This window comes from Bos mutus, chromosome 13 (assembly GCF_027580195.1).
Source record: "Bos mutus isolate GX-2022 chromosome 13, NWIPB_WYAK_1.1, whole genome shotgun sequence".
In the NCBI taxonomy this organism is placed as follows: domain Eukaryota; kingdom Metazoa; phylum Chordata; class Mammalia; order Artiodactyla; family Bovidae; genus Bos; species Bos mutus.
Window position 1 is genome coordinate 55,555,085 of NC_091629.1, and position 20,508 is coordinate 55,575,592.

At 45.4% G+C, this 20,508-nt stretch overlaps 1 protein-coding gene and 1 non-coding gene across 8 annotated transcripts in view; one reads left to right on the forward strand and one right to left on the reverse strand.

Annotated features, from left to right (window-relative positions):
• PTPRT (protein tyrosine phosphatase receptor type T) overlaps positions 1–20,508 on the reverse strand; it is a 1,153,310-nt gene that overhangs the window by 552,025 nt on the left and 580,777 nt on the right. The gene's annotated exons all lie outside the window — the stretch shown is intronic.
• Positions 17,431–17,536, forward strand: LOC138990585 (U6 spliceosomal RNA). Its single transcript, XR_011466712.1, has one exon. It is a non-coding gene; the product is annotated as a U6 spliceosomal RNA (small nuclear RNA).

Genomic DNA, 20,508 nt, shown 5'->3' on the forward strand with positions numbered 1-20,508 from the left:
AATCTGGAAAGTCCCAAGGCAGAGCTGGGGACAGAGCATCCCTTCATTCAGTTATTCGTTTACCCACGAACTGTTTATTGAGAAGTGACCACCTGCCATGAACAGCACGGGGTGCTGGAGAAATTCTCACTGTCATGGAGCTTACTGTTTAGCGATGAGAGACAGTAACAGTAGGAAGCGGGGAGGGAGAGGATCCTTTAGACTGGCCTGAGAAATATCTGAGCTGAGACCAAAATGAGGAGCATTGGTCTGCCAAGAGAGTGGAGAGAACATTCCAGAAAGGGAAAAAAACAAATGCAAACCAGCAGAAAAACCTTGAAGAGTGCCAGGGAAAGAAGTGGAGCCAGTGCAGCTGGAGCACTATGCCTGGCAGGGAGGAGACGGGGTGAGTTTTGAGAGGGAAGCAGGGTTCGATCAGGCCGGCCTCTCAGGCCACAGTCAGAGTTTGAATGCCATCCTATGTGCAACAGGCACTCTTACAGGATTTTAAGCAGGGGTGCAACATGATCTATGTTTTCAGAGCTCATGCCAGATGAGCAGTGCGTGAGCTTCTGAAATGAATGAGAACATGGGTGGAATACAATGAGAGGTAGAACCTGGTGACTGAGATAAATGTTAGATTTCAAACCTTCACTCAGTAGATGGACAAGAATGGCACTTCTGCTTTGTCTCCCTAGATGAGTTTCCCAGTACACAGAGGAGAGAGGGAATTGGAACCAACAGTGAGTAATCACTTTCTTCCCACCTTTCGGACTAGACTCCCTTCCTTTGTGGATATCCAATTCTTCTCAACCCAGGGCTCCCTGAGGAACTGCAGACTTAACAGCTGCCACAAGACCACCATATCCTTTTTCCTTTGTCTCACTGTAAAAACATATGTGTACAAACAAATCAAATAGAAGGCACTGGATATAAAAAAGCTGAAAGAAAACTGAGGAGACCCAAGGGTGCACAAGCAGTTCTGAGCCTTGCAGCACCCATGAGGTTCAAGGCAAGTGGCTTCAGGCACTCACGGGGCTGAATCTGGACTTCCTGCTGAAGTTGGATGGCCGTTAGTCAACAATGCCCAAGTTAATACATCTCCCGTGTTTCTCCCGCCTCTGCATTTCCAGGCCTTTTAAGCAGTCATGTGGCGAGAACCTGCCCGGTTTACAATGTTTTGCCTTCCCTTTTGTCCCTGTTGATATGCAGGGCCTGCCCAGTTTTGAGACTCATCTGAATTACTGCTTTATCTTTATGGTCCGAGTTGAGCAGCCAAGCCAGAGTCCTGTCGGAGACAGGGAATCTGATTTGTCTAAACCCTCAGGAGCTCATGGACACTAGTTTTAGCTCATGAAGAAAAGAGAGTGAGCAATTTCCTAGGACAATGCCCCAGAAGCACTTCTTGTTCTGCGTTCTAATGCTAATGATCTTTCCAGTGTGGGAGGCTAGGGTGGTGAAAAGGGAGGACTGAAAAGAAGGCACTGGAAGGAGGCTCTCGCCTCCTATTTACCTTGTGCACGCATCCACCAAAGAGCTAGGTGGAGATGACTGAGCTCCAGCTCCCCTTGGCCCAGAAACCCATCAAAGTCAATAAACTCCCCTAAGGTCCCCACAGCCAGGCAGCTCTGTTCTCTACATGACTCATGAACACCAAAGGTTCACCGCTGCCAAGAGGAGCTCAAGAATCCCCTTGCACCAAAGCTGCTGCGGAACAATGAAGACACATCGAGTAAAAAAAACAAAACAAAAACAACTCCTTAACTCTGCTACCCTTTTGCCTAGGCCCTTCCTTAACTGGTCTCACCAAGTCAGTCCATTTTCTTCCTGGAACTTCTCCTATTTTCCATCTACATGGTCCGCTCTGCCCCCGCCCCGCCTCCAGCCACTTGCTAGGTGAAATCCCTTGTCCCTGCCCCCCACACACAGTATAAAAGATCCTATACACTCAGAATCATGAGAACACTGAGAAGTCACCAAGTCCAGTCTCCCCCTCGATGCCTGGGAATGTGTGCCCTCCAGAACCCAGTGGATCCTCAGGATATGCTTGTTGGAAGGAAAAGGGGGTGAGGAAGAGGAAGGCAGGGACAAAAATGCCCCACCCTTTTCTCTCTCTCCGGGACGGCACCAGGCTTATGAGAAAGAAGCTAGACAGAGAAAGACAAATATGATGTGAACTCACTGATATGCGGAAACTAAAAGAAAAAATTAAAAAGCTGAATTTATAGAAAAAGAGTAGAATGGTGGTTTCAGGAGTTGGGGAACTGGGGAAAATAGGGAGAGGTTGGTAAAAGTGTATAAACTTTCAGGTATAGGTCTGAGGATCTCAATGAGGTAAGTCTAGTTGCAATATTGAGTTATACAATTGACATCGACAAAGAGAGTAGAACTTAAGAGGATTCACACAAAGAAGGTAAGTACATGGGGTGACAGATTACTAAATCAATGGAAGAAATCCTTTCACAGTGCATACGTATATCAAATCATCATATTATACATTTTAAATATATTACAATTTTATTTGTCAATGGTACCTTAAGAAGGCTGGGGGAAAAAAATAATGCATTTATACCTGCCTTGGAGCCCGTGAAGATAGGTTACCTGGTCAGAGTCAGGCCCAGTGGCTGAATCCATGCCCCACAGTCGGGCTCCATCCATCTTTGCCTCAGGCCAGGACTGACCCTTAGGACATGGCCTGCAGTTGGGGATGGGGCTCTTGGCCCCAGCATGTGAAAGTGAAAGTGAAGTCACTCAGTTGTGTCCGACTCTTTGCTAACCCATGGACTGTAGCCTACCAGGCTCCTCCCTCCATGGGATTCTCCAGGCAAGAGTACTGGAGTGGGTTGCCATTTCCTTCTCCAGGGGATCTTCCCGACCCAGGGATGGAACCCGGGTCTCCCTCATTCCAGGCAGACACTTTAACCTCTGAGCCACCAGGGAAGGCCCCTGCATAGGGGCAGGCAAAGAGATCCAAAAGCCAGACAAGACCTAGCAGCACTGACCTCCCAGGCCCAGCTCTGCTCATCAGCCCCTGAGGGAGAAAAACCATGTTTCTCCGGGCCCTTGTCACTCCCTGCTGGTATTAATTTACTCACTTTTCAGGTGTCTCCGCAGAAAGGTCAAGGGCTGGGTACAGAATCATGGATGAGCTCATGCCTCAATTCTCACCCTCCATTTTCACAGATGTCTCACTATCTTATCCAAATATACTTCAGACTTTAGAGCAAAGGATGCTCTTGCTAAAGTTTGTGAAAGACTGACTTAAAGAACTGAGGTTTTCAGAAGTCAGCCCCAACGTAAAGTGTGGGCAAAGACTGACCTCCTGGCATGGAAACCATCCACTGGGGCACTGCTCTGAAGTGATATGTAGATACCAAGAAAGGAGTCTCCTCCTCGTACAGGAGCCTAGAACCTTCAATATCTGGATCCACAGATTAGAAGTTATCAGGTTCCAGGACACATCAGAATAACCAGAAAATGTGTTCATCATGCAGGGTCCAGGGCCCTGATCCCAGAGAGTCTGATTCTATAGATGTGGCCCAAGACTTGGGAATCTACACATGTAGATCAAGATTGCCAGTGAGCCTAAAGGAGGTGGGTCCACCTTTGTCCAACAGTTGGTGGACTGTCAGCAAGGCATCACCAGAGAACTTACTAGAAACCTGGAATTTCAGATTCCACCCCAGACCTACAGAATCAGTCTGCATTTCACAGGCCCTGCAGTGATGCCCATGCATGTTGCAGCGTGAGATGTGCTGACTCAGATGGGATCGTAAGCCCCCTCAGCTCCTCTCTGGAGCCTGAGTTCCCTTGACTGGGACCACACCCCCGACACCCCCACTTCCCTGGGACCTCTGTCCATCCCGGGATAAACACAGTTGTTGTTTGTCCTGCACCTAACTTCACAGTGACATATGCAGACATGCCACAACATGGGTGAACCTTGAGGACACTGTTACGTGAAATAAGTCATCACAAAAGGACAAACGCTGTGTGATTCCACTTATACAAGATACTTAGAATGGACGAAGAGACATAAAGTAGAAGGACGGTTGCTGGGGCTGGGGAGGGGGCAGTGGGGAGATGCTGTTTAATGGGTATAGAGCATCAGTTTTGCAAGATGAAAGATTTGGAGACTGGATACAAGACAATATAAATGAACTTAACACTACTGACCTGAAAAATCGTCACTATAATAAATTGCTTGTTATATGTGTTTTACCACAATTAAAAAAAAATGGAAGAAAAAAATCCAATTCTGCGCAGCACTGACATCAAGACCATTGGAAACTAGAGGTTACAGCTGAGCCATCGACCACAGGTGGGATGATGTTCAGACTGGACACAAGTATGCTGGTGTGTCTACCAAAACCGCGATTCAGAGGCTGAGCGGGGCTAGGCAGGAGGCTGTCCTAGGTGAGGCCTTTTTATCAGTCATCACTGACAATCCTCACACTGGAGCAACACTAAAACACTTCCTGAACACACAGCAACAAAATAAACCCTGAATGACTGAGGCTGCCATCATATGAGGGTGCTGGAGGTGGAGAGATGGGGTAGGGGGCAACAGATTAACACAGGGGCTGGGGGTGCAGGGAAGGGGGAGTGCAAGGGGACAGGGATCCATGGGTGTCTGCTTTGCTGCAGGGCCTTCATCATCATCATGGTCCTGGGGGACTTGGGGGAGGGTCCCCTCTCTGTCCTGCTGACCCTCACCCTCAGCACAGGGGCTGATCTCTCTTGCAATTAGAGCTACTTAGAGCATCTTCACTCAGACCCAGAAGCAACAACAGTGAACAGGAGTGAGATGGGTCATACATTAGAGCATCTTCCCATGACTCACTCATCACGAAAACTCTGCCCTGGTGGCATTCTTACCTCCACGCATTTTACCAATAAAGCAACTGAGACTCAGAGCAGTAAAGCTGTCTATACAAGGAAGATCGAGAGGGTAGATGCACATCCAGACCCCCAGCTCTAAGTTTCAAACTCTGTGTTTGGCACCTCAAGGTTTCATCTGTCCCTAGAATGAGTGAGACCTCAAGGCCCCAGCTAGGGAGTCCCATGTATCATCAGCAGCCTTAGCTCCCCTTGTATGATGAACATGGATCAGGATACCACCCTCATGAAGGGATTGTTGCTAGAAAAGATCAATTCATTAATGAATATGAGGCCTCTGCAAAGCCTCAGTGTGATATAAATACTCTTGTTGTCAGCTTTGCCTCTGTTGCAGAATGAAAAGTACCACAGTCCCCCCATTGTCCTTGGATAATAGCTTTGATTTGTTGCAGGGCGGGAGGAAGAAGACTGGGGATAAACAATGCTGAGCTGTTTGCACAGCACAGTGTGGGCAAGGGAGAAGGGGCCTGGGGCTTCGGTCATCCAGACAGCTCTGTGTCTGTACCCGTGGACTCCCCACACCATCCTGGCTGGACGCACACACACACAGTCCAACTCTTTCCCTAGAAAGGACACATCATAGTGGCCTCTTGTGAAGAGAGCAAAGATAACTCACATCACAAGGGTAGTGAACCTTTGATTTCCTTCCTGGAGGTGTATTTGTAGTGTAGACCACACCCATGGTAACCAGAAGATCAGCTGGCAAAGAGGGCTCAGACTGGATGTATTCCAGTTTCCTACTATCGCACAGCTGTCTTAGCTTGGGCTGCTGCAACAAGATACCAGAGGCTAGATCACTTAAACAATAGACATTTCCCTTCACTTAGCTCTCATAGTTCTGGAAGTCTGAGATCAGGGTGGGTTCTGGTGAGGACTGTCTCGGCTTTCAGGAGGCTGCCTGCTCACCACACACTCACATGGTGCTTTCCTTGGTACACGCATGTAAAGGGGTAGGGTGGGTAGAATGCGTGTGCTCCTGTGTTTCTTTATCTTCTTATAAGGGCCTGATCCTATCATGGTGGCCCAACCTTCACGACCTATTTCCCTGCTAAAGGACCCACCTCCAAATACCATCACACTTGGGGCTGGGCTTTGACATACGAATTGGGGTGGGGGGGTGCAAACAGTCATCACAGTAGCAAACATTCCAAAACATGGTGGCATAACACAACAAGCATCTTACTATGCTCACGGATTCCGAGTATCAGAAATTTGAGCAGGACTCAGCAGAGATGGCATGCCCTGCTCTACAATGTATGGGACATCACCAGGAATGCTCAAACAGCCAGGGGTCATGTGGATGGCCCAGGGCTGGAATGCATTTCCAACAAGAAGCTGGAACATTTCAATCACGTCTGGTCCCTGGGTTGGGCTGGCTGAAGGTCAGCTTGGCTGGGACTGTCACCTGCAACACTAATATGGGGCCTTTCCATGTGACCTAGGCCTCTCAGTGCTGAGAGAGTGAGTTCTGAGAAACAGCATCTCTGGAAGAAACAAGGGTCCCAAGAGACCACCCTGGGAAGACACAAGGTTCCCGCTTTTCTCAAGGGGAAGGAGCAGTCACAGGCCTGCCCCGATTCCAGGGAAAAGAGCAGAGAATCTAGTTCTCAATGACAGGAATGGCAAAGAATCAGGGGCCATGTTTAAAAACCACCATATGACTTTGTATAGGACAGAGTCAGAGTTCGGTACAGGACTTTAGAATGGGATTGTGTATCCTAGTCCCAGACGCCATCCCTGGACCCAATCGGGGAGGTGAATCAGAAGATTCTAATATCCTGGAGGCAACTTTTTACTCCTCATAGGCACATGAGAAAGGAATTCTCCAAATGTTGAGGTCCTTGGTGGACCTAGATCCATTATCATTGAGGAAACTGAGAACAAGAGAGGTCACTTGTGATACCCAATGTCTCACGGCCACTAAGCGAAGCAGCCAGGATTCACCAACTCCACGGACTCCAAGCCAGGGCTCACTCTGCTCCTTGACTGCTGTCTCAGAAAGTGGGAGCTGCCAGCTCCTTTCAGTCAAGGTGAGAAATCCATCTTTAGAGCTGGAACCCTCTGCACAGCAGAACCTTCCAGTTGCCCTCCCTCTAGGGGGTGGGGAAAGGAGCAGGGTGGTCAGGGGATGTTTACATACGGGGGCCTATGGGCTGGCAGGCACAGGTAAATAGGTCAGCCCAGCCCCCCCAGGGCGGGTCTGTGATGGGCAATTGAATAAACACATTCGGAGCAAAATGTGTGTGCAGCCGAGTGTGTGCACATTTTTAAATATACATTTCACATCCATATGCAGATCCCACTGACATGTGACAAATGTGCAGTGGCCTCCAGGAACCGTTCTCCAAAGAGGCACTTATTTCATTTGACTCCAGGCATCCAAGCCTCAACAGATGCCAGGATGCCATAGACGCCTAGGCGGTGGGACGCCGACTTCAATTACAGTGGGAAGACCTGAGCTAGACAGTGGGAAGAACTTTCTTTCTTTTAAACAACAGCTTTCTTCCCCAGGTTCTTTGGCAAGGTGGCACCGTGGGCTTAATGCAGACCCAAACAAATGGGAGTGCTGCCCTGAGGTGTGAGGAAGGAATCCAGGTGATCAAAACTGGATTTCAGTCCATACCCTGGATTTTGTGGGGCTTCCCTGGTGGCTCAGACAGTAAAGAATCTGCCTGCAACGAAAGAGACCAGGGTTTGATCCCTGGGTTGAGAAGATCCCCTGGACAAGGGAATGGCTTCCCACTCCAGTATTCTTGCCTGGAGAACTCCATGGACAGGGGAGCCTGGCAGGCTACAGTCCATGGAGTTGCAAAGAGTCAGACACCACTGAGTGACTAACAATTTCACTTTTTATGGAACACACTCCACATGGAGCGTAGCCCTTGGGGTGTACTTTTGATTTAAATGAAGGCTCACTGTCTCTCTTTTGACCAGATATTTTAACGGGAGGAATAGGAAGGCTTGAACTTAAAAATCTGAAAACTGACACCCTGTTAAGCTTTTTTTTTTAATGGGGCGGTGGTTGGGGGTGGAATAAAACTTCTATTATGATATAATTAACATACTCTACAATTTATCCAGTGTTCAACCCAGTAAATTTTAGCATATTTGTAGAGCTGTGCTACCATCATCATAGCTGGTTTTAGAGCATTTTAATCACTCCCCAAAAGAAACCCCAAACACTTTATCAATCATCTTCCCAACTGTCCCTTAACCCCTCAGCCCTTGGCAACTACGAATCTACTTTCTGTTTCTGCAGACCTGCCTATTCTGGATATTTCCTATAAATGGAATCATAGCCTACATGGTCTTCTGTGACTCACTCTTTTCACTCCGTGTGTTTTCACGATTCATCCGTGTTGTAGCATATATCAGAATCTCATTCCTTTTTATTGTCAAGTAATAGTCCCTTGTATAGACATACCACATTTTATGTATCCATTCATCAGTTAATAGACAAATGGGCTCTTTCTACTTTGGGACTATTGTGAATAGCGCTGCTGTGAACATCCAAGTACAATTTTTTTCGGTGGATGAACCTTCTCATTTCTCTTGGGTATATAGTTAAGTGCAGGATCACTAGAACAGATCATAACTCTATACGTTTTGAAGAACTCCCAAACTTTTCCAAACTAGTTGCTCCATTTTAAATTTGTACCAGCAATGTATGAGGGTTTCAATTTCTCCACATCCTCACCAACACATTATTGTCTTTTTGCTCAGAGTCATCTTAGTAGGCAAGCAGGCACTTTTCTCATATTATCTCATTTAATCTTCACAATATTACTCCTGGAGCAGGAACCACCATCCCATTATATAGGTCAGATGACTGAGGCTCAAAAAGGTCAAGTCACTTACCTATCAGAGGTCACACCACTGGGAAAAGAGAGTGAAGACTGATGTCAGGTCTACCAGCTGCTCCTCCCTGTGCCCTGGAGCCCCACCTGCCCTCTGAGGCCGTTCTGCCCCCACAGCCACCTCTGCAGGATCTATCTGTTCTTCCTGTAACTCATTGCTGAGATATTCAGGAATGAAAGCAACTCAACACTCTCTCCAAACCATCCTTCCTCACTTGAGAGCATCCCCTTCTGACTGGTGATGGTGTGTGCGAGGCCAGGTGGCCAGGAAAGAAACCAATGCATTTCTCTGTCCCCACCCCTCCCTGTTATTGGTCCATCCCCATGTGAATGGATTTCAAGATCCAGCTCCAACTGGGCTATTCGTCCACTTACCGGAGCACATGAGACTCTGTTCAGCCCCTTGGTGACTTCAGGGACACCCCCACATCAGACTCGTGGGGAAAATTTCTTTACTTCAAAAAACTGTGATGTGCGTGACCCTAAACAAGCTGACTCCTCCTAACACTCAGTGAAAGGGGGCCTTGATGGTGGGATGCGCCCCGCAGCCTCACAGATGCCAGCGACCTGCCCACCGCCCACCCATCTCTCCCTGTGCCTCCCCCTCCCCACCACGCCAGAAGATACATGTCACCGGGAGCCGTCAGGTGTGTTGTATTTATATGATGCCCATCGCTCCTTATTCTCCCTCCATTGTTCTCTGATGTATGACAAAACTCCCAATTTGTCAAATGCTTACCAGCAGTCAGGATAATCTATTCTCCACACATTCACGGAGCTTTTCATTTTGCACAACTGTCACCAGGAACAGTTTATGAATTTTCCATCATGAGGGAACTGAGAGGATGGGAAGAAAAAAATCCCACCCCACCACAACCTGCTTCTCCCATGAGGCACGGCCTGGATTCATAGAGGGGAAGCCACGCAGCTTCTGAGGCCCCCATCCTATTACATACAATAACAGTCTGCACTTGACCCCTTCTCTGGGCAGCCACCTCCCGCTGGTGTTCTGCTGGTATCAAATCTTGGCCTGTCACGGAAATGAAAATCAGGCAGTGCTCTCCTGCTAACAGGCCTCGTATTTAAAGAATTCAGCTTGATGGACTTGGAATTTGGAAGTGTTCCCTCCACCGCCCCACTATATTTCTGGATGAACTACAACAGATTCAACTGCAATTACAGAAACCTCAAACTTTATACACACACACATATACATATATATTTATACACATGAAAATGTATATTGACTCATTTGTCTTTGCAAAAATCTAGAATCAATCTAAGTTTCCGAGGAGAAGAAAAGATTAAATTATAGGAATGGGCCTTGGAACACCACTGAAATAATCTTTCATGGTGTGAGAATGTAGAAAGGATATAATGTTAACTGAAAAGCAAGTTTCAAAACTGTATTATAACAATGGAATATTACTCAGCCATAAAAAAGAATGGAATTGCGCCATTTGGAGAGACGTGGATGGGCCTAGAGACTGTCACATGGAATGAAGTCAGTCAAGAAAGAGAAAAGACAAGTATTGTATACTAAAGCATATATTTGCAATCTAGAAAAATGTCATAAACTTATTTGAAAAGCAGAAATAAAGACTGCTGCTGCTGCTGCTGCTAAGTCGCTTCAGTCGTGTCCGACTCTGTGCGACCCCATAGACGGCAGCCCACCAGGCTCCGCCGTCCTTGGGATTCTCCAGGCAAGACCACTGAAGTGGGTTGCCATTTCCTTCTCCAATGCATCAAAGTGAAAAGTGAAAGTGAAGTCGCTTAGTTGTGTCCGACTCTTCGCGACCCCATGGACTGCAGCCCACCAGGCTCCTCCGTCCATGGGATTTTCCAAACAAAAGTACTGGAGTGGGTTGACACTGATACACAAAATACACATATGGATACCAAGGGGAGGGGGGAAGGGGAGGTGGGACGGATTGGGATTGACATATATACACTAAGGGCAGCGGCTGGGAGGAGCAACCCCACGCCTGAGGCCAGGGGTGGTGGCTGGGAGGACCAACCCCACGTCCAAGGAGCCATGGCTGTGCGGACGCAGGAGGGCCTAGAGGAGCTATCCCACGTTGAAGGTCAGGAAGGGCGGTGGTGAGGAGATACCCATCGTCCAAGGTAAGGAGCAATGGCTGCGCTTTGCTGGAGCAGCCGTGAAGAGATACCCCACGCCCAAGGTAAGAGAAACCCAAGTAAGACGGTAGGTGTTGCAAGAGGGCATCAGAGGGCAAACACACTGAAACCATACTTACAGAAAACTAGTCGATCTAATCACACTAGGACCACAGCCTTGTCTAACTCAATGAAACTAAGCCATGCCCGTGGGGCAACCCAAGATGGGCAGGTCATGGTGGAGAGATCTGACAGAATGTGGTCCACTGGAGAAGGGAATGGCAAACTACTTCAGTATTCTTGCCTTGAGAACCCCATGAACAGTATGAAAAGGCAAACTGATAGGATACTGAAAGAGAAACTCCCCAGGTCAGTAGGTGCCCAATATGCTACTAGAGATCAATAGAGAAATAACTCCAGAAAGAATGAAGGGATGGAGCCAAAGCAAAAACAATACCCAGCTGTGGATGTGACTGGTGATAGAAGCAAGGTCCGATGCTGTAAAGAGCAATATTGCATAGGAACCTGGAATGTCAGGTCCATGAATCAAGGCAAATTGGAAGTGGTCAAACAAGAGATGGCAAGAGTGAATGTTGACATTCTAGGAATCAGCGAACTGAAATGGACTGGAATGGGTGAATTTAACTCAGATGACCATTATATCTACTATTGCGGGCAGGAATCCCTCAGAAGAAATGGAGTAGCCATCATGGTCAACAAAAGAGTCTGAAATGCAGTACTTGGATGCAATCTCAAAAATGACAGAATGATCTCTGTTTGTTTCCAAGGCAAACCATTCGATATCACAGTAATCCAAGTCTATGCCCCAACCAGTAACGCTAAAGAAGCAGAAGTTGAACGGTTCTATGAAGACCTACAAGACCTTTTAGAACTAACACCCAAAAAAGATGTCCTTTTCATTATAGGGGACTGGAATGCAAAAGTAGGAAGTCAAGAAACACCTGGAGTAACAGGCAAATTTGGCCTGGGAATACGGAATGAAGCAGGGCAAAGACTAATAGAGTTTTGCTAAGAAAATGCACTGGTCATAACAAACACCCTCTTCCAACAACACAAGAGAAGACTCTATACATGGACATCACCAGATGGTCAACACCAAATCAGATTGATTATATTCTTTGCAGCCAAAGACAGAGAAGCTCTATACAGTCAGCAAAAACAAGACCAGGAGCTGACTGCAGCTCAGACCATGAACTCCTTATTGCCAAATTCAGACTTACATTGAAGAAAGTAGGGAAAACCACTAGACCATTCAGGTATGACCTAAATCAAATCCCTTATGATTATACAGTGGAAGTGAGAAATAGATTTAAGGGCCTAGATCTGACAGTTAGAGTGCCTGATGAACTATGGAATGAGGTTCATGACATTGTACAGGACACAGGGATCAAGACCATCCCCATGGAAAAGAAATGCAAAAAAGCAAAATGTCTGGGGAGGCCTTACAAATAGCTGTGAAAAGAAGAGAAGCGAAAAGCAAAGGAGAAAAGGAAAGATATAAGCATCTGAATGCAGAGTTCCAAAGAATAGCAAGAAGAGATAAGAAAGCCTTCTTCAGCGATCAATGCAAAGAAATAGAGGAAAACAACAGAATGGGAAAGACCAGGGATCTCTTCAAGAAAATCAGAGATACCAAAGGAACATTTCATGCAAAGATGGGCTCGATAAAGGACAGAAATGGTATGGACCTAACAGAAGCAGAAGATATTAAGAAGAGATGGCAAGAATACACAGAAGAACTGTACAAAAAAGATCTTCACGACCCAGATAATCACGATGGTGTGATCACTGACCTAGAGCCAGACATCCTGGAATGTGAAGTCAAGTGGGCCTTAGAAAGCATCACTACGAACAAAGGTAGTGGAGGTGATGGAATTCCAGTTGAGCTATTTCAAATCCTGAAAAATGATGCTGTGAAAGTGCTACACTCAATATGCCAGCACATTTGGAAAACTCAGCAGTGGCCACAGGACTGGAAAAGGTCAGTTTTCATTTCAATCCCAAAGAAAGGCAATGCCAAAGAATCCTCAAACTACTGCACAAATGCACTCATCTCACACGCTAGTAAAGTAATGCTCAAAATTCTCCAAGCCAGGCTTCAGCAATATGTGAACCGTGAACTTCCTGATGTTCAAGCTGGTTTGAGAAAAGGCAGAGGAACCAGAGATCAAATTGCCAACATCCGCTGGATCATGGAAAAAGCAAGAGAGTTCCAGAAAACCATCTATTTCTGCTTTATTGACTATGCCAAAGCCTTTGACTGTGTGGATCACAAGAAACTGTGGAAAATTCTGAAAGAGATGGGAATACCAGACCACCTGACCTGCCTCTTGAGAAATTTGTATGCAGGTCAGGAAGCAACAGTTAGAACTGGACATGGAATAACAGACTGGTTCCAAATAGGAAAAGGAGTTCGTCAAGGCTGTATATTGTCACCCTGCTTATGTAACTTATATGCAGAGTACATCATGAGAAACGCTGGACTTGAAGAAACACAAGCTGGGATCAAGATTGCTGGGAGAAATATCAATAACCTCAGATATGCAGATGACACCACCCTTATGGCAGAAAGTGAAGAGGAACTCAAAAGCCTCTTGATGAAAGTGAAAATGGAGAGTGAAAAAGTTGGCTTAAAGCTCAACATTCAGAAAACGAAGATCATGGCATCCAGTCCCATCACTTCATGGGAAATAGATGGGGAAACAGTGTCAGACTTTATTTTTCTGGGCTCCAAAATCACTTCAGATGGGGACTGCAGCCATGAAATTAAAAGACACTTACTCCTTGGAAGGAAAGTTATGACCAACCTGGATAGCATATTCAAAAGCAGAGACATTACTTTGCCAACAAAGGTCCGTCTAGTCAAGGCTATGGTTTTTCCTGTGGTCATGTATGGATGTGAGAGTTGGACTGTGAAGAAGGCTGAGCGCCGAAGAATTGATGCCTTTGAACTGTGGTGTTGGAGAAGACTCTTGAGAGTCCCTTGGACTGCAAGGAGATCCAACCAATCCATTCTGCAGGAGATCAGCCCTGGGATTTCTTTGGAAGGAATGATGCTAAAGCTGAAACTCCAGTACTTTGGCCACCTCATGTGAAGAGGTGACTCATTGGAAAAGACTCTGATGCTGGGAGGGATTGGGGGCAGGAGGAGAAGGGGACGACAGAGGAAGAGATGGCTGGATGGCATCACTGATTCAGTGGAGTTGAGTCTGGGTGAACTCCGGGAGTGGGTGATGGACAGGGAGGCCTGGCGTGCTGCGATTCATGGGGTCGAAAAGAGTCGGACACGACTCAGCGACTGATCTGATCTGATCTGATAAAAAAGATAACTAATGAGAACCTGCTGTATCGCACAGGGAACTCTACTCAGTGCTCTGTGGTGACCTAAATGGGAAGGAAATGCAAAAGTGAAGGGATATATGTATATGCATACATAGCTGACTCACTCTGCTGTATAGCAGGAAATAACACAACACTGTAAAGGCACTATACTTCAATTTTAAAAAAACTATTATAATATGCTTCTAAGTTCATAAAAATATGCCTGTGCCTATATGAATGGTGGGGTGGAGACCAAATCAAAAGGCATTCAAAAGGTTAAAAGTCAAGAGATCAATTATCCGCTTTTTATATTTACTTTCATGTATTTTCCAAATTTTTTTCAATGAAAAAAACTGTTATTTTTTCAAGGAAGATTTTAAAAAAGAGGAACTTGGTTTGGCTCCATGTGGTCTATTCATGTACTCTTCCTAAAACTTTAAACTCTGCAGAAAGCGGCCAGTTGTACAATAAACAAAATTTACAGCCCAGTGGCTTTCTGACAGCAAGCACTTCTTTATCCACACTGAGTGACACTGAACAGCAGCTGTCCTTATGATTTTAATCACAGCAGCTTTTCAAACCACAACCCACTCTCCCCTTTATTTTATTCCATTCAAAACTGTCTCTCGAAGCTAATGAGCAAATTCTCTGAGAACTGGAACCTAGGAAATGCTGAATCACACACGGGGCCAAGAGCCTATTAAATCCACATGAAGCCACACAGCCCTTTGAAGACTCACACAGCTCAGATAACTTGAAAGTCCCTCTGAGAATATATTCGATCTGTGGTTACAGTATGTAAATGGAAGTCAGTGCCTAACAAGAGATGATTATTTGCAAATACCTTGGCTATGATCTAAGCTGAGTTCTAATTTGAGGAGTAACATAGTGATCATTTTAGCAAGAACCTGGAGGCTAAGATTAACCTTTACAGGAAACTTCTGAGGAGGGTTGAGATTTTCTCAGAAACTAAGGTCCTAGGAACTATTCGCAGTTACAACTGTAGGACCTGAAAGAACATTTCAACTCCAAACTTCCTCATTATTTTTTCTTTATACGTTTTCTCTCCTATTGATATTTTATTTTTTTGCCTTCTTTCCTGATTCATCTTGGATTCCTTGAGCTATTTCTTTACAACACTTTCATAATGTGCGCTTAAAATGTTTGTCTGAAGTCCTTTACAACCAACTTGAAGATGCAAAAGAAAAAAAAAAAAAGGGAAAAGAAAAATAAACACCCCTGGCTCCCTTTTGTACTTGTGTGTCAGGACGGCAGCACAAAGTACTGCTGACGAGTGTCTCCGAGGACAGAAATGTACCGACTCACAGTCTGCAGGTCAGAAGCCCAGGACGACCAGGGTATCTGCAGAGCAGGTCTACGAGTGAGAGTCCATCCTACGACCCTCCCCTCACTGCTGCTGGTGTGCTGACAAGTGTTCCCTGGCCTGTAGAAGTATCACCGCAATCCCTGCCTTCTTAGCATTCTCTCCATGGGCATGTGTCTGTGTCTAAATTCCATGTTCTTATAAGGACACAAGTCACACCAGAAGAGATGGTGAGATAGCATGACCAACTCAATGGACATGAATTTGAGCAAATCCTGGAGATACTGTGAAGAACAGGGAAGCCTGGCATGCTGCAGACTATGGGGTTGCAAAGAGTCGGACACAACTCAGCAACCAAACAACAGTCACACTGGATTAGCGCCCTATGACCTCATCTTAATTGCATCCACAAGGACCTTATTTCCAAAGAAGTCACATTCTGATATTCTGGGAGTTATGACTTCAACATATGAACCTGGGGGACACAATGCAACCCATGACACCTTATACCAATGTCACAAACCATGTTCCATCTTGGCTGCTGAGCTCTGCTCCAGAAGATAGTATAATCCCAGACTAACAGATGGTTTCCAAGGTTAGCTGAGCCATCCTTTCCCCAGTTCCCTGGGTACCTGGCCCCAATTTCCCATTGCTGCTTTCGCTAATTTTCTCCATGCTCCTGCATCCTTTTCTATTCCAATTTTAGGGGGTGATCTTATCTCTTATTCCATAGAAGCAAAAGAGGCCATCACAAAGGGATGGGCTGATCCCCCTGTTATGAAGCCTTTACTTGCATCCCTCCCTCTCCCAGTTCGCCCAGTCTCCTATTCCAGGGCATTCCTTCCCCTGGGTCTTCAGCCCTCCAGCCTTCTCAGGACTTCGTGCTTGCCAGTTACCCCTCTTCCTTCTGTCTTCAACCTTCCTCTCCATTGGTCTCTTCCTATCAGCATTTAAACAAGCCTCACTTCTCCCCATAAAGAGAAAATCCTCTTATCTCCATTCTTCTCACAGGTTATTGTCCAAACACTCCAGCCCACCTCATGGGCACATTAACTGAAAGAGTGAAATGAGATTGATCACTACTTTTCTTGTCCTTAACTCATTCAACTTCTGTCCTCATCTGTATTGGAATTTTTCCTGCCATGGATCCCATGTTGCTAAACTATGGGTTTCTTTTAGTTCTTTTCTTAAGCGACCACTCAGCAAGCATAGAATTGACCAGTCTTCCCTTTAAATGGGCTTCCCTGGTGGCTCAGATAGTAAAGAATCTGCCTGCAATACAGGAGACCTGGGTTCGATCCCTGGGTCAGGAAGATCCCCTGGAGAAGGGAATGGCTACCCACTCCAGTATCCTTGCCTGGAGAATTCCATTGACAGAGGAGCCTGGAGGGCTAGAGTTCATGGGGTCGCAAATAGACACAACTGAGTGTCCTTTAAATACTTAATTCCTTGGCTTCTGAGTGATCTTAGAGATTTCTCAAGTCTCCTTCTTGGCTTGCCTTGCAGGCCCTTCATCCCCTGTCCGTATGTTCAATTTTCACATTGGTGTTGTGTACCAGATCTTTCTCCTCCCCTTCTGATCTCATCTGTTACCTTAAATTAAATCACTATCTATATCCTGGTGACTCTCAAGCCTATATTTCCAAGTCTACATCTTGCTCCTGAATTAAAGATGTCTACACTCCTTCCTACTATTAATATTAAATTCCCCTTCAATGATCTACGCCAAGTGATAGCTATGAAGGAGGACAGCTAACAGGCAGTAGACAGAGTAATGGGTTGATATAGACTCAGGATGGGCAAAAATCCTCTTGGCAGGGTAAAGAGAAGCAGCAATGAAATGCAAGCTAAAGGACAGTCAGTTGGATTAACTTGATACTTCTTTAAAAAGTACTTTAAAATCAAAATGCTGTGCTCGCTTCGGCAGCACATATACTAAAATTGAACGATACAGAGAAGATTAGCATGGCCCCTGCGCAAGGATGACATGCAAATTCGTGAAGCGTTCCATATTTTTAAAGATGATAACAATAACCCTGTGTACGAGACAGCAAAAGAGACACTGATGTATGGAACAGTCTTATGGACTCTGTGGGAGAGGGAGAGGGTGGGAAGATTTGGGAGAATGGCATTGAAACATGTAAAATATCATGTATGAAACGAGATGCCAGTCCAGGTTCAATGCACTATACTGGATGCTTGGGGCTAGTGCACTGGGACGACCCAGAGGGATGGTATGGGGAGGGAGGGGGGAGGACGGTTCAGGATGGGGAGCACATGTATACCTGTGATGGATTCATTTTGATATTTGGCAAAACTAATACAATTATGTAAAGTTTAAAAATAAAATAAAATTAAAAAAAAAAAAAAAAAAATAAAAAAAAAAAATCAAAATGCCTTTGATTGCTTGCTACTCCTTCTGTACGCCTATACCTTAAAGGACAGGGCACTCCTTGACATGTATTAAATCTAAATATGCTCCTACCCTAAAAAATTTATTTTCCCTCCACCAATGCTCTGACATATGGATATGTGTCATATGTCCACTGAAAACCATGGATATGTCATCCAATTTCAGAATGCCAGCTTTGGAGTAGGTATTGCTTTTTCCATAAAAATGTACAGTGTTAAGCAAAGCATCCATATTAAATTATGCTTCCTGCTGCTCACTCAGTTTGGTCCTAGACTCCAGCGCTGATAGAATTTCAATTGCTAGTAGCTGGGAGTTACAAAGAAGTCTGTGTAGAGCAACAGATGTCAAAATAAAAACATGGCTAGGAGTAGAAAGTTCATGGCTTCAAGACTATGTTCGCCTAGAAAAAAAAAATTGCTTTTACATGAGACTGCCTCACATCATTATTAATCACACACACACACACACACACACACACACACTCACACACCTCTTAGAGAACGTGTAGCCCAGCATCCTCCTTTTGCAAACCATGATACTCAGGCCCAGAGAGGAAAATGGGTAAACTTCCTCCAAGTCCCACTCTCTGCAATGGGAGATGATGAAAGAATCTGGGGCTTATTCCATCAGCACGTGAGAGGCTTGGAAAACACAGCCTCATTCTGCAAGAGCTTTCAGTATGAACATTCTTGCTGAGGGCATCACCACCTACCCAGCCGAATCTCTGGCAACTCACCTCATCCATGTGCTTCTTCCTTCCATCCTACCCAATCCCATTCCCACATGGCAGCAGACCCTGTTCCTCTTGGCTTCTGAATGCTAGACCCATACTCCCCAACCACCCCTGGCTCTTCTCTCAGACCAACCTTGTCTACTCTGCTAGAATGTTCCTTTCTGTTTTCTTCCTCCTCCAGTTCTACGGCAACCAGACTCACCAAGCAGCATTCTGCTCACCCAGCTGGGTTCCCAGGAGCCCTGCAAAGTGGCCTGAACTCATACCCCTGTCCAATCCAGCTTGCCCCAGCCCTATCAAAGAATCTGAATGGGAAATGATGGTTGTCTGCAAACCCTTATCCCAGCAAAATCATAGTGAAGGAAAAGACAAGGCAAAACTACAGCACCACAGCTGAGATCAGATTAGGACTGGGCTATGATGCGGCCCTGACCTGGGCCAGGCACTGTGCTAGGTGTGGGCGTGCACAGTCTCCTTTACTCTCCCGGCTCTGAACAGAATCTGGCTCTGTGAAGTTTGCACAGGGCCAAAAGGAAACAAGGCATTATTTATAATAATTGGCTTCCCATTATCCATTCAGTTGGCGCTGCCTGGAATAACATGATGGGCCTTTATGCTATTCACAGCCTATAAAAAAGTAGTTCTGTTGTGATTCAACATATAGTAATCTCCATTTTAAGAGGACAATAGAAACACTCAGCCATTATTCATCCCAGAGCCTTAAACAGCAGAGAATTCCTTTATCAGGAACATAAGGTTAGAACGACATGAGTTATTAATATTGCAAGTAGCCCAATGCATTCATCGAGGTGCTCAAACTATGGGGAAAAGGGAAAAAAAAAAAAAAAAAAAAGGTTTTTAAAAGCCAGATCTAGGAAAAGGCTAGAACCAAACAGCACTTTGAGGGAACTGTGGAGAAAGCACAAACTATTCAGAACTGCTTAAGCTGAAATGAGCATGGGGGCTAGAAATCTTCCTCCCCAACTCTCTTAGTCCTGAATGTTCTGAAAAAAAGCAGACAAAGGAGAAAAGCGATGAATGTTCCAAAGCTGAGACAGGCGACAATGTGACAGGAGATACACATCATTGCTAATTAACGATCATTAGTGTACATGTATGATGTATTTGGTATTCAACTTTCATTCTTTCACCCCCATATTCCACAAAGGATTTGAGATAGCGTATGAAAGGAATAAGATACAACACCAGCAAAAAGTCAGTAGGAGTAAAGCATCAAGAAAACAGCCTAAAGACAGAGCTGTGAGCACCACAGCAAGAAGGATGCCCGTGTGCCAACCATAAGGTCCTCACAGGTACCACCATCACGTTTCAAATGTGACCTGAAGCTTCCTGGCAGCCAGAGCAAAAAGGAGACAGAGTTAGATACAAAATTCCCTTTAACAAGGACTATTAAAGCGTTTTTCTTTCAAAGCAGTGTAAGAAAAGATGAACATTGGCATGGTGGCCCTTCAGATAACTGCAAAGATGGAGGCCCATTAAGCTGTCGTTAGATGGAAGGGACGAGGATATAGGAGAAAGAATATGTGTTCTGGAGCTGAAAGTCCTTCTGAGAAGGTCTAGCTTAATTCCTTACACTCAGTGGCCCTGGAAAAGATCCTTAATTCCTCTGAGGCATATTCTTACTAGAGACTTTAAAATATCTAATTTTGCTAAGCCATGTGTCAGAGAGAGAAAGCAAGAATGAACAAAGGAATAATAAGAGAGGTGAATATGAAACAAAACAAAACAAAAAAACATCCACCACAGGGAACTAGGTCCTTTCCCAGATTTTTTTTTTTTTTTTTTCTTTCATTCTTCCTGTGAAATCTGGTGGTAAGAATAT